Source organism: Zonotrichia albicollis, chromosome 3, assembly GCF_047830755.1.
Source record: "Zonotrichia albicollis isolate bZonAlb1 chromosome 3, bZonAlb1.hap1, whole genome shotgun sequence".
Classification (NCBI taxonomy): domain Eukaryota; kingdom Metazoa; phylum Chordata; class Aves; order Passeriformes; family Passerellidae; genus Zonotrichia; species Zonotrichia albicollis.
The window spans coordinates 17,465,831-17,480,514 of record NC_133821.1 but is presented as its reverse complement, the minus strand read 5'-3'; the positions used below and the strand labels follow the sequence as shown (position 1 = coordinate 17,480,514).

Here is a 14,684-nt window from a genome sequence, read left to right as displayed (position 1 = left end):
GGTTTTTAGGCTATTGGCTTTTATTAAAAACCTTTTTCATCATACAGATCATTAAATGAAAAAGTCAATAATTGGGTCTTTGACTGTCCCAGATCTCCTGACACAGATTTACACCGATAAACAAGACTAGTCACTATCATTGCTATTTGTGCTGAGGGGCTGACCACCACATCTTTCCCATCTGAGATACTCTCCCAGGCTTCTGTTTTGAACTGGGACTATTTTTAACTATTCCAAGATCTGGGACCATTTAGGTAGGTTCAATTCCCAATAAAAAAGAGGTAATTTTACTCTGCTGTCTGTCTCTAGATTTTTTATTAGATACAGATAAAGTAGTGGCTATACTGGCTCTCCCTCTGACCACAGTGTAATGATTGAGCAGGTTATATCTCTTTCAGTGACAATAACATGGAGTGCTCTTAATATGTTACTTGTGGTGCTGTGTGCTTGGGCAAGGATTTTGTGAGCCTCTCACAAATTGCTGCTGTCAATAGCCAATACAGCTGCATGCTGGTACTCAGGATTAAGCTCCAAATCACAGCAATTTCAATGGAAATTTTATCAATGTTCTTATCTGGCACAAACTACAATTTTCTAGAGGTCTCTGACTTTGCTTTTTTTTTGGTCCCTGCTGTGGCCAATTCCAGTTAAAACTAGGAAAAATTTGAAAATCACACCCTATACATTTCTGAGCAAAGACAGATTGAATTTCAATAAAAATTAGAGTGAAATACATGGCCCCTTGTTAAATCTAATGTAATTTTAAATGAGTGTAAATTAATTCTGGGCATTTTTCCTCTAAGTCCTTCACATATCCTTTTGTAGGTCAGTGAAATCATAAGAAGGGAGTACAACCCTTCTTGTAATCACCCATTGATGTGGCAATATACCCTTAATGCACAGAAATATTCTCAATATGTACAGGAGTTAAATCTTGTGGTCTGAGTCCAAACTTAATGGACAATTCAGCTGGAAAGGCATTCCAGTCTATGTATGAACTATTAGAATAGGAATATTCCTCACATCCTCACATTGCTAATAGAGTCCTCTTAGCAGAGCACAAGGACCCTGAAAGAATGGAAGGAGAAGGTTTACATGATTTCAGGGGAGATGCCTGACAGATTATGTGCTGGATTTGAGAAGCTGGCATTTCTGCTAGGTAAGGTTTTACTCTTGCTTCATCAGCAAATCATGACAAAAGGTCTAGACTGGTGGTGATTTTGTTATATTTAATATGAATTTCATGACTTTGCCTCCATTTTGATCCATAAAGTCTGGGTTTTCCCCTTTAGTTTAAATGACCTGGTTTTGAAATTGCTGACTGCAGGTCTCTGGGGGTATTCACTTCCAGAAGCTTCTGGGGAAGAAGGACTGATCCTTAATGCCAGAGGAAGGTACACCTTTTATCCTGCATGAATAACTTCATTCTCAGAGCAACCTGGAGTGGGATGTGGGAATTGATATATTGTGTTTGTGTTGATGGCAAGGGAAAGGTAAGACAGCTTTGACAGACATGGTGATGGGGGCTTTATGTTTACTGAAAGCTAATGAAAAACTCTTAGAAATTTTGGAACAAAACCAAACCAATTTCTTTAATAGAATGGAATGGTTTCCCAGGAATTCTGAATATGTTTGATTCTGTTAATAACCTTATCCAGGCTTTGCCTTTGACCCCAAAACCAAGATGATAAGAAGGTTTTGTTGCTCAAAACAGATGAGCTACTACTGTTAGAGCAAGCTAACAGGTGTGGATTATGTCACTACAAATACAGAAGGGGAAGGTGACACTTGAGGTGTTTGCCTCTGGCTAGCTGTGTGAGGCCAGTGCTGTATTCCTGTCCAAGCAAAGACTTTCTGCTTAACTTACAATAAATTAAACTGACTACTTGTCACTGGGGCTGAAGCAGCTTTTTTTTTTTCCCTCTTTCTTCCTTTCTTTTACCTCAGGGTAACTAATACACCTTTGTTTTCCTGTGGTAAAGCATAGTGAAAGCAAGACACTTCAGTTTATAATATCCATGCTATGCATCTGCCTAAAGCTGACATATCTCCCAGTGAAACTGAAGTATTCTGACATTGCTTCTTTTTTGTTTGTTTGTTTTGTTTCAAAAACCAAAACAACCCTACAACCTAGTGTGTGCTAATTACAGCATCTTGAGCAATGAATGCATTGTTTTAGGTGCAGAATTCCTAATATATGCTGGTATGGAGGTTCCAATGCTGACAGTAGAATTTCTGTCTTGGAAGTAGTCAATCTCCTCCCATAGGCAGGCAGTGTTCCTTCTTTTCCTGGCTGTTACTCACTTGCATATTTCAATTTGATTCACTCACCTGCCATTCTGCTCTTCTCTTCCCAGAGGTAGCTGCTCAGATTTAGTCACTTTTAAAGTGCTTGTCCAGCTGTGAGCTTCCTGTTTCACTGTCACTTGCTCTCCACTGAAACAGATATTATTAGCTTAGGACCAGCATTTGCTGTCTCTGCACATTTTACCCTTCCACCTCAGAGTGGCAGCCTGAGATTTGTTGGTTTCCTACACTTAAATAGACAAACTCCATTTCCCATGATTCTTATTTAATTGTTTCTCTTCTCTGAATTAACAGGTGAGATTTTAACCCTATTCCTGTGCCACTCAGCTTCTTCATTTCACTGCACAAAGGAAAAAAGTCTGTATATCGATGTAAAGAAAATAATTTCTTAATTCCCACTGCACTCAGGATTTCCTGACTATACTCTTAAAGAAGTTATACTATATTATTTTAGATAGTCTCACTCTTGGAAGTTGCTGCCCATAAGGCTCTGTTAAAGGAGAGGCACAGGGCTCAGCTCTAGATATTCTCAGAGTTTGCATCAAGGACAAACACAAGGGAAAAATCTTGTCAGAATGAAGTCAGATTCCCCCTTGCCCCCTACCATTTTTGGTGGCCCAGGTTGGTCCATTCCAATAATCACAAGGTAGTTTCTGCCATGCTGGCAGTGATTTAAGTACAAATGTTTCTCCTGACTTAGCAGCCCTAGCAATTGGATCTTCTCTGGTGTATTGTGAACTCAGCGGCTGTGGAAATTGTGACAGTAATTTTTTTTTCATGCTCATGTGTCTTTGTTTTCTGCCTTATGAAATCATTTATAAAGAACAAATAAAGTGGACAAATGTTTTAAGAAAACATTATTGGGAAATTTCCAAACACACGAAACAGAAAACCCAACTTCCCACTGAAAATAACTTCTTTTTTTTGCAAACACTCGATAATACATATTCACCATGCTTTCAAAAGAGAATGGTGATGCAAAGCAAAAAAAATCCCAGGACTCCCTTATAAATAATGTAGTTTCCACCTCAAAAATTCTTCCTTCTTGTTGTGTCAGCATTACTTTAATTAGAGCACTGGAGCTCCTAAGGAAGCACAGATAATTGCAGGACCATGTTTCATGCACACTCCCAGCCATCAGAGGTCAGTACAAGTTCGTTCATCCAAGCAGCTTTCAGGTCCTTTATTCCTCCAGTTTTGCATAGCAGGTTTTTGCTAATCACACAAATGACCCTTCACATCCCTAACACCTTACTGGGTAGGAAGGTTCTTGGGAACAGAAGATGATGAACACAAAATATATGCTTAGGTATATGTCTGGGCTCCATGCAGTGTCCCAGGAAAAGCACCACTTCATGTTTGATCTGGTTTTGGATTTGTTTGTTTGTTCTGGTTTTGGATGTCTAACTCAGCAGTTGACCAAGACTAGAATGGGTGGAATAGCTACACCCAGTGCTCTTCCAGGTTTTGGTTAATTCTTGTGCCTCACTGAGCTCTGTTTGACATTAATCCTGCTGGTTATGAAGCTTAAGGTGCTATGAGGGCCCCAGGACAGCTGCAGCAAAGAGCCTACACCTTGCCATGTATTATTTCAGTGGCTCATTGGAGTCCAGTACTAATGGATCACAGTGAAGTGCACTTGGAAAAAATATCTAAATAGTCTTCAGCTAAAGAACATAAAGGTTCAAAGGCCACATTCTGTGGATTTATAAGTGATTTTAAAATATATTGATTTTAAATTAAAAAAAAAAAAAGCCCATGCTATGAACTGCTAAAAATTGGAAAGCTCCGAGGTGAAAAAAGATTGAAAAAGTTTTGAATTTATTTTCCCAACCTAGTGCTTATTTCTGTATTCTTCTGCATCTGTTGCACTGAAAGATTTTCCCTGAGGGAATGTGTATAAACTTTTATTTGGCTATAGAGGCAGAGAGTGAAAGCAAGCAGTGAATTTGGTGGTTTAAGTCCCTGGTGCAGAAGGGAGCTGAGAATATGTTATGAATCTGGCAGAGAATGAATTTGAACTTCTGTCTCTCACTATGAAAATGGTCTATCAGGTATGGAATATTTGCCCTCTAGAGACAAATTGAAAAGGTAAAAAAGAAAAAAAGAAGGCAACTAGAGTGGGGTTAAGTGTTTGGGAAAAAACTTGCTAAACAATTTTGGGTTTGACCCAAAAGAAATATTGAAGCATAGGAAAAAATTTATGAAATATGATTATTCATTCCCTGGACAGCAGAAATAATAATGTGAACTGCTTCTTATCTGTAACTAAGGTCTGAAAAAAAAATTCAAGTGTAGAAGGTCAGTTGAAAATTAAAAATGCAGTTCATTAACTTGATTTTATTGGAACACTGAAACTTGGTCTCAGAGGATAATAAAAATTGCAAAATGGTGCACAGCCAGAATTACCAAGGCTTCAGGTTCAACATGGGTCTCACTATATTGATTGTTTATTTTGAAGCCTAGCTCCCACAGCTATTTATCATCTCAGCTTTCATTAAGATATCATGAATTTATCTTTGTGCCTGTAGAGGACCATTATGAACTAGAAAAAGCACTGAACTAAAGTCAATTTAAAAGAAAAAAAAAGTACTACTAAAAATAACTAAAAGTCATTTAAAAAAAAAAAAAAAAAGACACTACTCTCACAAAGTTCCATTGCTTCAGGAGCTGGATCTACAGGAAAAAACATTAGATCCTGTTAGACTACTGATAAAACTGTGCCAGTTGTAATGCTGAGTACGGGAAGAGAATTTTCTCCCAATGTCTAGCTCAAATGTGAGTCCAGTAAATACATGTTAAGAGAACCAGCTTTGAACTGACCAGAAAGCCTTCACAGCCCTGCTGAATCATGTATGCTGTGAGGTCAGAAGAGAGACTTAGCATGGCAGTATAATGACTTTTGTTGCTCATTAGCTCTGTTAACCCAAAAGTCTTTGCTTTTTGCTGGTGTTCATTCAGTAATAATTACCTGTCTCATACCTTTAGGAGATTGCAAAATTACTTGTATTTTACTGACAGTGATGCTGAATAACAAAGGTACAACATGAGGTCTTAGGAAGGTCATGGCAACCCTGGAAAGAAAATCCCTCAGAATCCAAAGTGTAACCACATTTAATAATCATGATCTAAGGAATGTCATGAGAAGGGTCAGGAATTTTGGTGTCAATTATAAACAATTATTTTCAGCCTTAACTTTACATTGTAAACAGTTATATTGATTTGATTGGAAGTGTCAAAAGTATGTATGGAACTGTAGGAAGGCAAAGATGTCTGCAGGAAAAGCCTTGGTGTGTGGAGTGACTAGTTTGTTAAAAAGTTTTAAGTTAAAGGTGGCCTGTGTTATCAAAAGGTCATGATAGTGAGCAGTGGTTTGAATTCTTGTGAAGTCCACCAACATTTCTGATTAGGCTTATGTGGGAAGGAGCAAATGTGTGGATGGCTTTCTTCCTGCTCTATAGTATATGAAATCTGGGATTTATCTTTAATTACTTCCTGAAGTTAATTAAAGTATGTCCCTAAGCATCATGTGTAAAGTGGGTTTGGTCTGAAACTTCTTGTGCTTGGTGTCAGGGTTGATATCTAAGTTTCTTATCAAGTTCAGTAAGATAGTGAATTAAATAGTAAGAATATAAACAAATATAATCTAGGCCTAGATAGACCCAGGTATAAATCTTTATCTGGACAGAGTGCCTGAAGTCAGCAAAGCCCTGTAGAGGCATATGTGTCTTCTTAAGGAGAAGGCCATGACTCACTGCAAGAGTGATAAGAGAATTTTTTTGTTTCCTCTCTAGATTTTGTTTTTATACAGAACTAATGATTTTGTGTGTGTTTGTTCATTTGTCTTAAACATCAAAATCTGGTCCTGGATAATTTTGAACATGTTACAAAGGTGTTACATTTCCCACTGTTGAGCAATTCTAGTTACATCAGGGAATTTTCCTGAGAAATGCTTGAGTCAAACTCAGATCACTGATAGAGCCCCAGGCTTTGGTCTAGAAGAGTGCTACACTGTCTGAGTAAAACTGTGCTAATCTTGAATTTAATTATTCTAATCTTGAATCTAATGATTGTCAGTGTCTCCTGGCCTCAGAAATCGAGTGATAAAGATGTAACTAATTGTCACCCTGCTTTAAAAGGCTAAAAACAGTATCATAATTCTGAAATTCTTCCATGACAATAAGTGGCACATCCTGTAGGCACACATTGATGTCACTTGCTCCCAGGGCTTTAGAAACTGGTCCCCATGAACAAAAGCTCCTGCCAGATCTGTTCCACCACTGCCTTACACAAAGAGAGCAGTCCAAGGGCCATGGGTCAGCTGTCTGCATCACCAGGACCAGAAATCTTATGAGCTAACCTGGCTGCTAGGACTGGCAAAGGTTGCAGTTTAAAGCATGGCAGATGCTGTGGGAAGGAAGGGAGGAGTAAGGGCTTTTCCCTGGCATTTCTTTCACAGAAGTACAATAGTAAACCTTGATCTGGAGAATTTCTCCTGGCAGTTCTCAAACCCTGCTCTATTCCTTCCCTCTATACACCTGTTTTCAATGACAACAGTCTGTTATTCTTCCCCCACCCTGCTGGGGGTGATGCTGGTCCATCCTGCACAGATTAGCAGGTGTACCACAGCCAGGCCCCATGGTGAAGGGGATGAGCTGAAGCTCTGAACCATCAACCAGGAGAAGACCTTGCAGCAGCTCTGCTTTTGCCATGGTGAGTGCATGGCACTGTGGAGAGGCTGGGGTGGGGGATCCAGCCAGGTCTCCCATGGTTGTGGCACAGTCCAAGGGGCTGAGGTGGTACCAGGAATACATCTATCCCATGGATGAGCATAAGCAGGGAACCAGTTCAGGCAGTGGAAACCCTAGCAGAGCCTTTAGTGCTGAGTATTTAATTTTTGCCTATCTCAGTCATGAGTCATGAGTCACCTCTGTTCCATTTTTAACAGATAAAAAGAGAAGGAAACCTTATGCAAAGAAATTGTAATGATGCAGTAACTGCATGACATCAGCTGCTGTTTGCATAGCAGGTGAGGAGAGGAGCTACTCCAGGTAAGAGACAGTTTCAGATGTCTGTTAGCCACAGTGAGAGTGCAGGAGCTGGAGGACAAGCACTGCTCTCAGAGCAAGCTGCAGCTGATCACTTGATGGCTTGAAATTTTAGCAGCATTGAAAAAGCAGCTCAGGACCTCTATCCTGTGTGGAAAAGATTGCTTTGAAAGCCACTGCAAGCAATAGGCTGCTAAATGTGGCTGTGATGGTTGCAACAGTTCCCTCCCCAGCTCAAGGATGAAGGGCTGGATAGTGGAATGACACCTATCTGAAAGTACTCTAAAGCTCAACTTGCCCAGCTCTTCTCCAATGATATGAAATATGCTTTTTTTGAATAGGGATTTGTTTCATAAGAGAACTGTAGAGACTGGAAAATGGTAATATTTGTTTCCAATTCTTTACTGAGCTCTGACAAGCTTACTGTGCATAATATTAAAATTAGAGATTACATGGAATATAAAAAACAAACAAATATCACAGGAAAGAAACCTTAGTTTTCTAATGTCTTGGCAGGAGATTTAAAAGACTCCAATAAACTTGAGAGAGTTTAATGAAAATCTTTTGTGACTGAAGCTGTGTTGAATAGGACCTGCTGCTCTGGGAAACCTTCAATTGATTTTATTTCCTGTTATATTTACCAGCTTTGGACTGAACTCTTGGAGTTGTAGCTCCTGAAACATGGCAGTGTTTCTGGAATACCAGACTGTGCTCCTAAAGCCTCTGTAACAAATGTAGGGTGAAGTAAGGAATAATATTTAATCTTGTTGTTAAAATGATAAATAGAAATATAAGTCTTAAACCAGCTTCAAAAAACACCTTTCTCAGAACTCATGGATTTTAAAAACTCTTGAGATAATTTTGGACAATTACCCTTCCTGTATTTGGCAACAATTTCTAGAATGAATTTCTCAACTCTCATTCCCCCTTTTAGTCTCCCCTCTGACACTTGGTGCCTCTTCAGAGCTCCATTGACTTCAGTGAGGCATGAAATTGAGAAAGAATTGCAGTGAAGTCTGCTTAAAACAGATTTGCAACTGTTTGTGCCGAGCCATAGGGAGACCAAACTCTGAATAGTCAAAAGAAAATCTCCACAAGTGAAAATAGAAAAAAAATGATCTGAAAAAGCTTTTGAAAGTTTGAATGTTTATAGTTAAGTAGGTAAAGTGAACAGCATTTTGGTTTCTTCCATCTGTTTGACAGTGTAGGGTAAAAATATCTAATGTCAACTGTAATAAAGTATCATGAGGCAACTGAACAAAAAATATAAAGTTTTTATAAGGCAGCACAGCTACCACCCCTTTACCATAACTGGCAAATACAGGTTTTGGAGTTTTGTTTGGGTCTTTTTCTCTCTCAACCCTGTACTTCCCTAAGAGACAGGATGAACAAAACTGAAATGGTGAATAACAGAACTGTAGGCAGTGACAAGAGGAAATAAATCTCCAGAGAGCCCATATATGGAGTCACATTTAACACCAAAATCTAATTCTGTGGCATGTCTGGAAATGATTTGTTCACTGGCAGTGGGGAAGGCAAATAATCTACTGTATCATGTCAATAAGTTTAGTAATGCTAATAAAAAGGTTTTGAAGCATAACTACTACTTGCATTGGGTAGGGCTATTGACCTCACTGGGTCTAATTCAATGAAGTGCTTCAGTGAATGAGTAAGAATTGCAAAACAGAGCCACTTGTTAGATTAAAAAACGGGTATTTTGCAATGCTACTCTTTTTTTTTTTCCCAACTGAGTAGCATTATGAGTTCTCATCTGGGCCTGCATAAATCTCAGGCTTCTGGAAGCACTGAAAAATTACATTGCAAGAACAATAAGCAATAACTTTTAACTTTTGTGTGAAATCACTTCATAATTTCCTTTTCAGAGACTGACATTTCATCATTAAACATAGGTTAAAGCTATGTCTGTTTTGTTCAGTTTTATTACTTATAGTAATAATAATAAGAATGAGATTTGTCCACCTGGTTAAATATTAGTTGTCTTAATGTTCCAGATGTTTGTGGTGGAGAATGCCTTGTCTGAATCAATGTGGTGATGACACAGAGCTGCCCCTGCTCCATTCATCATGTCCAGTGGAAACAATGACAATACCATGCTGGTTCTCAGCAAATGACAGAGCTCTGCAAATTAATCAGCCTGACTGGCAGAGGTCTTGGAAAAGTAAACTGAAATCTGCCTTGCATGGCTCTAGAGGTTACATGGCTATGGATCACATTGCTGCTGAAAGAAGTCAGTAAAGAAATGTCCCATGAAAGAGATTTTGCCTCTACCTAGTGCTTGTAAAGTGCTTTTTTAGCCTTTGGCTTGGCTGAGTTGTTCTATGGCATCAGTGGGTCTAGCTATCTAAGCTTTTTTATTTAAGGTGTAAGAATTGCAGGTTCAACTTTATGAGAAATTTCCACATAAGAGTGTAGTAATGGCATCAGCCTTGTAATTGCCAGAAGATAGAGCAGAAGGCACACTGGGCTCTCTTGCACTTGCTGCTGGATTTTTGCAGCAGGCTCTTAGTTGCTTTATGGTTATTTTTTTTTCTTGGTGTGATTTTTTGAATTTGTGTTGGTTTTATCTGATTATGACATTCTAGTCAGATTTATTTTATTTTTGTATCAGAAGATAAGGACAGAACTGTATCAATTGTGCAATTTATGAAGCCTTAATCCTTGAAAGGAGATAAAGGTCACAAGTTCTACAACTGTCCTCAGGTTAAGTACAAATTCCTAACCAGATCTGTGTATCATATATCAATCAGATACTTGTATCAGACAGAAAATCCCACAATTTCCTGCTGCTAGGAGTACTCAAAGCTTGTTGACACCCAGATACAGTCAGAAAACTGGTTCTGGTAATATTGCCTAAGAACCCAGGCTGACACCATCTTTAAATGCTTAAGGTTTTCAAGCATTGTCTTGTCATCTTACTGTGCCCCATGAAGAACAAGGAGGTGCAGAGGTGTCAGAAGCAGCTGTGCCAGCCCCAGGGCTCTGCAGGGGCTGTGTGGACCTGCAGACACAGAGGAGCCCTGCCTGTTGTGCCATGCCCTGCACTGTTGCAACACTGGTTGCGTGTGTCCACCTGTGCCATGGCTCTGAGTTGCTCTAGATTATTCTCTGACCAATATCAAACCATTTTGTGTATCCTTCAAGCTGTGCAAGGGCAGTTGAAAGGATCTTTCAGCATCAGTTTTATTTCCAGGTGTAGTGGCTTATCCCTACTCAATCCCATGTATGTATTGCTAGATAGGGTGTAAAGAAAAAAAACACAGCTGGGGGTTCTTCCATGTAAGGATTTAGGGAATTTAGTCTATAGCTGGTGCTGATGAAATGTGGATGACTCAAAAAACACCCTGGGGGTGACTGACCAGCTGATGGCTGGTACTTGCTCTTGCTTTGTTGTTGTGGTGTCTCCCCATTTGTTCATGAAGTCTTCTACACATCCAAGGCAGGAATTGCCTCCAACATCCATGTGTCCACATTCGTCAAATGTAAGTATAAGTCATCAGTGGTACACAGAATTTAAGAGATGGATTTCTGTTTTAAGGAAAATTATTGTGAGAACAAAAAAGTTGGTTTTTACTCTGTACCCCATTACCATCATACTCTGCTGCCTATTTAAACACTCCTAGAATCTTGGATTTTAACAGAGAAATAGATTTGGATTCCCAGTTTATTCAGCGCTTGTTTGACATGGGTATTTGTCCACTGAAAACAAGCATAAACCTGGTGTCTTTGTTAAAACCCTTATTGTTTCATGTAGTATGTAAATGGGAATCTGTCATGACCTGAAATTATCAAGGTCCTGCCATTAGATTGCAAGACCATTTCACAACACTGCTGTAAGTAACTGTACTCTGGAATGAGCAGGAATCCTATGAAATCCTCCCAGTTTATGACATGACAGTTTTTTGGGATGCGCCCTCATGCTTTCTTCCAACATTTTTTTTTTTAATTGGTAGGTAATGCGGTACTGCTATTATAAATGGGGACACTGTGAATCCAGTATTGTTATTTTAAATGGGGACACTGTGACCACTACAATGACATTGCATGTCTGACTGGGCCAGAATCTAATTGAATGTTTTGTCCCCATTTCTTGAGTGGACCAGCAGAGTTCAGCCTTTTAACCTGTCCTATGTAACAAGAGAATTTTTACTAGAAAAGTGATTTTCTTCAAACACTGAGAGACTACTTAGAGCCCTATCCCTCTCTATTCTCTCTGCTCTGTTGCTAAACCTTGGCTAATTAAACTGCATATATTTTACTTCACTTTTGCACCATACTCCTCAGCAATTTGTCTCAGAGCATTTAAAAAGGACTTAAACACTTTTCTCCTCATTTCAATGTGAGTTAGCAAAAATGCAGTGGTGTTACCAGGATGATGACAAAGCAAGGAATAAAACCCAGAACCTGGGGATTCATAACCTAGAACCTGGAGATTCATTGGTGGTTTTCCTACAGATACTAATTGTAATCACATCTTGGAAACTTCACTAGCATTTTTGTAGAACATGGTGTGTGGTCTGCTGGTAATCTTAGAAATTCATCATCTTGTCGAAGTATGAAGAATGACCAGCACCCAAGCCACTAAAGAGAAGTGCACATACAATCTTAGTAGGATTGGTGTCCCCTGCAGTTAAATACACACAATTCTTGTACAGCACAGCAGATGATTTCCTTCCATTTCCCAGAACAATACAAATAGGATATTGCTGGTGGTGCTTTTGGTGTTGCAAAGCAGACAATTATTGAGTTCCTCCTCCAGTGTCCAGCAAAGATCCTCATACATTTGAGTAATAGATTTAGATGCAGGTAACAGGTAACATGACAGATATGTGTATAGAAGTCTGAGTAATAGATGAGATGGCTTTGAGTAAGATAGAGTTCTGAAGGGCACAATGATTTCTGGTTGTTATTTTTTTCTGGCTTGATTTGGGTTTTTTGTTTGGTTGGTTTTTTGGCTTTTTTTCCTGCTTATTTTTTGGTTTGGGGGTTTGCAGGGTTGTTTATTTGTTTGTTTGTTTTGGGGGAGCTTGGGCAGGTTTCATGGGGGCTGTTGTTGTTGTTGTTGGGGTTTTTTTTGTTTGGTTGGTTTTTTTTCTGTTTAGAGATAATTTTTGTGTATTTGTTCATCCCTTCTATAACTCTTTTCCTCTGAGTAGGATCAGGGTAGGAATTTTAGTCGGCCTCTAGTGGTATCTGTTTTGTGAGCCCTGGCTTTTAGGTCATGGTTAACAGATATCCAAATGGGCAGCTCTTCTCTGAGTTTATTTTTTTAATTGCTTATTTAAATGAGGTATTTTTTAAAGTTCTATTTGTTTGTTGTCTTAAATAATGTAGGCATTGAAAACTAAAATTACCATAACATATTTAACTTGCTATTTTATTCATCCTGGTAATTTCATGGGTCTTGAAACATAACAAGTATAGACCTAGAGCCTTTGCATTATCTGAACTGTTGTTTTAACTGGAGATTCCCTCATGAACTTCCCTCATGAACTTAATTGGGGAGGAAAAAAGACACGTATGATATGTTAATTTTATTGCTTTGTGCCTTGAAAAGTGCAGAGCCGGTTGGGAAGAGCAGCTGGCAGAGGTGCTGGCTGGGACAGGGGAAGCTGCTAAGGGGAGCAGCCCTACTCTGGTGAGTGTCCTTGTCTATGTCACACCAGGGGGAAGATGATCAGTGACTGACTGAGCAGATGGCATGTTTTACAGGAGTTTGGTTTGCTGTGACAATCAAGGACACAAATCCCAAATGAAGAAAGCTCCTGGATGGGAGAGGGTTGCCAAGTGCAGAGAGAATTCCTTGCATTACCTTGTTCCATTTATCAGCAGCCCACAGGGGATAGGTGTGCAGGAGATGTTACCAACCATTTTTCCTGCAGGCTTATCCTCACCTCAGTCTCCTTTTTTCTTTGCAAATATGAACTCTTAGCCACTTAAGACCAACAGTCCATTTTGCAACTATATTTGACATTATTATATTCACAATTCATTTCTCAGTGAGCTATACTTACAGATGCCTTAAGGAAACCTAAGCAAAACTGATTATACAGAAATGAGATATTTTCTTGACTAGGAAAAGCACCAAAAAGATAAAACTTAAAAAAATCTGATTTCTAATGGTGAATCTAGTAAAACTGTGAGTCAAAAAACTTTTGGTGTTTTACTGCTTCTGTGTCATTTTAATCAGCTAAGGGGTATTTTCTTCCCCCAAAATACTACAGTCTTATCAATTTAAGTTTAGATCACTCTTAAACAAGACCCAGAAGTTTTCTAGTGCATTGATGATACCTCACTTTGCAAATACTTCAAAGAAGAAAATGTATTTTAGCAACTTAATATATGTGTAAGATAAGTTTTCAAAACCAACACAGTGTATTTCCCTGTGTATTTTCAGAGTGGTTTGTTTAACATTTCATCTCTTGCATTTCATGTACTCAAATTCTAGGCTGCTCTTTCTGTATATAACTTACATTTCATTGCCAGGATGCCATAGCAATTTTTTCTAACTAAAGAACTTCAAGTATTTTTATTCTCCCAGCCTTTCCTCCAAACTGTTTTTCAAAATTGATATCATAATACAGCTTTCCTTTAATCTATCTCCACACTAATTTGAATTATTTTGGGAGGAAGAGATTCTATTAAATGCTACCAGAGAGGTTTCTACATTTACTTTTTGTCACTAAAATCTGAAGTACAAGAATTTGAGTCAGCAAAGACTGTATACGCATTTTTACAATTAAAACCCTTTTTTCATAAAAGAAGGGATGTATGTTAGTTGTCCTAGTAGTTTCACATGTGATTAAAGCCTGACTTGTTTTAAAACCAAATTAATCAGCTTTATAAAAATCCACCTCCCATTCATTGTAACAGCATGCCATTTATCCTACTACTGCCAAACTGAGTTTAAAGGGACAGTTCACTCTAGTGAATACTTGGGCACGTTCTGTAGTATCTATCTCTAGATAAATTTTCATTTTATTACTAAAATGCTTTCCATTTCTTTGCAGGTATAATGCTGTGTCTGTCATGCTACTCATATAAGAAGAGATTAAAAGAAAATTTTTGAAGCGTTTCTTTGCTTTACTCAGGGCAATACTACTGGTTTTCAGCTAAAATACTCTTAAGATGAACCATGTAGTTGTACAGATTACACTGTTAAAATTTTCAAAACATTTTGGCAGTTTCTATGGCGTGACCTCGCGCTATACCGAGTGTAATTCGGAGAAAAGAAACAAAGTTTCTCCCTTGGAGGTATTTAAGAGGTAATATATCTTTAAGTGTCTCCGCCTCTGAATCCTCCCACTTCTT

At 38.6% G+C, this 14,684-nt stretch overlaps 1 protein-coding gene across 1 annotated transcript in view; it reads left to right on the top strand.

Moving 5' to 3' along the window:
• The window catches only part of SPTLC3 (serine palmitoyltransferase long chain base subunit 3), a 160,139-nt gene that overhangs the window by 60,666 nt on the left and 84,789 nt on the right, over nucleotides 1-14,684 (top strand). The window lies entirely within an intron of this gene.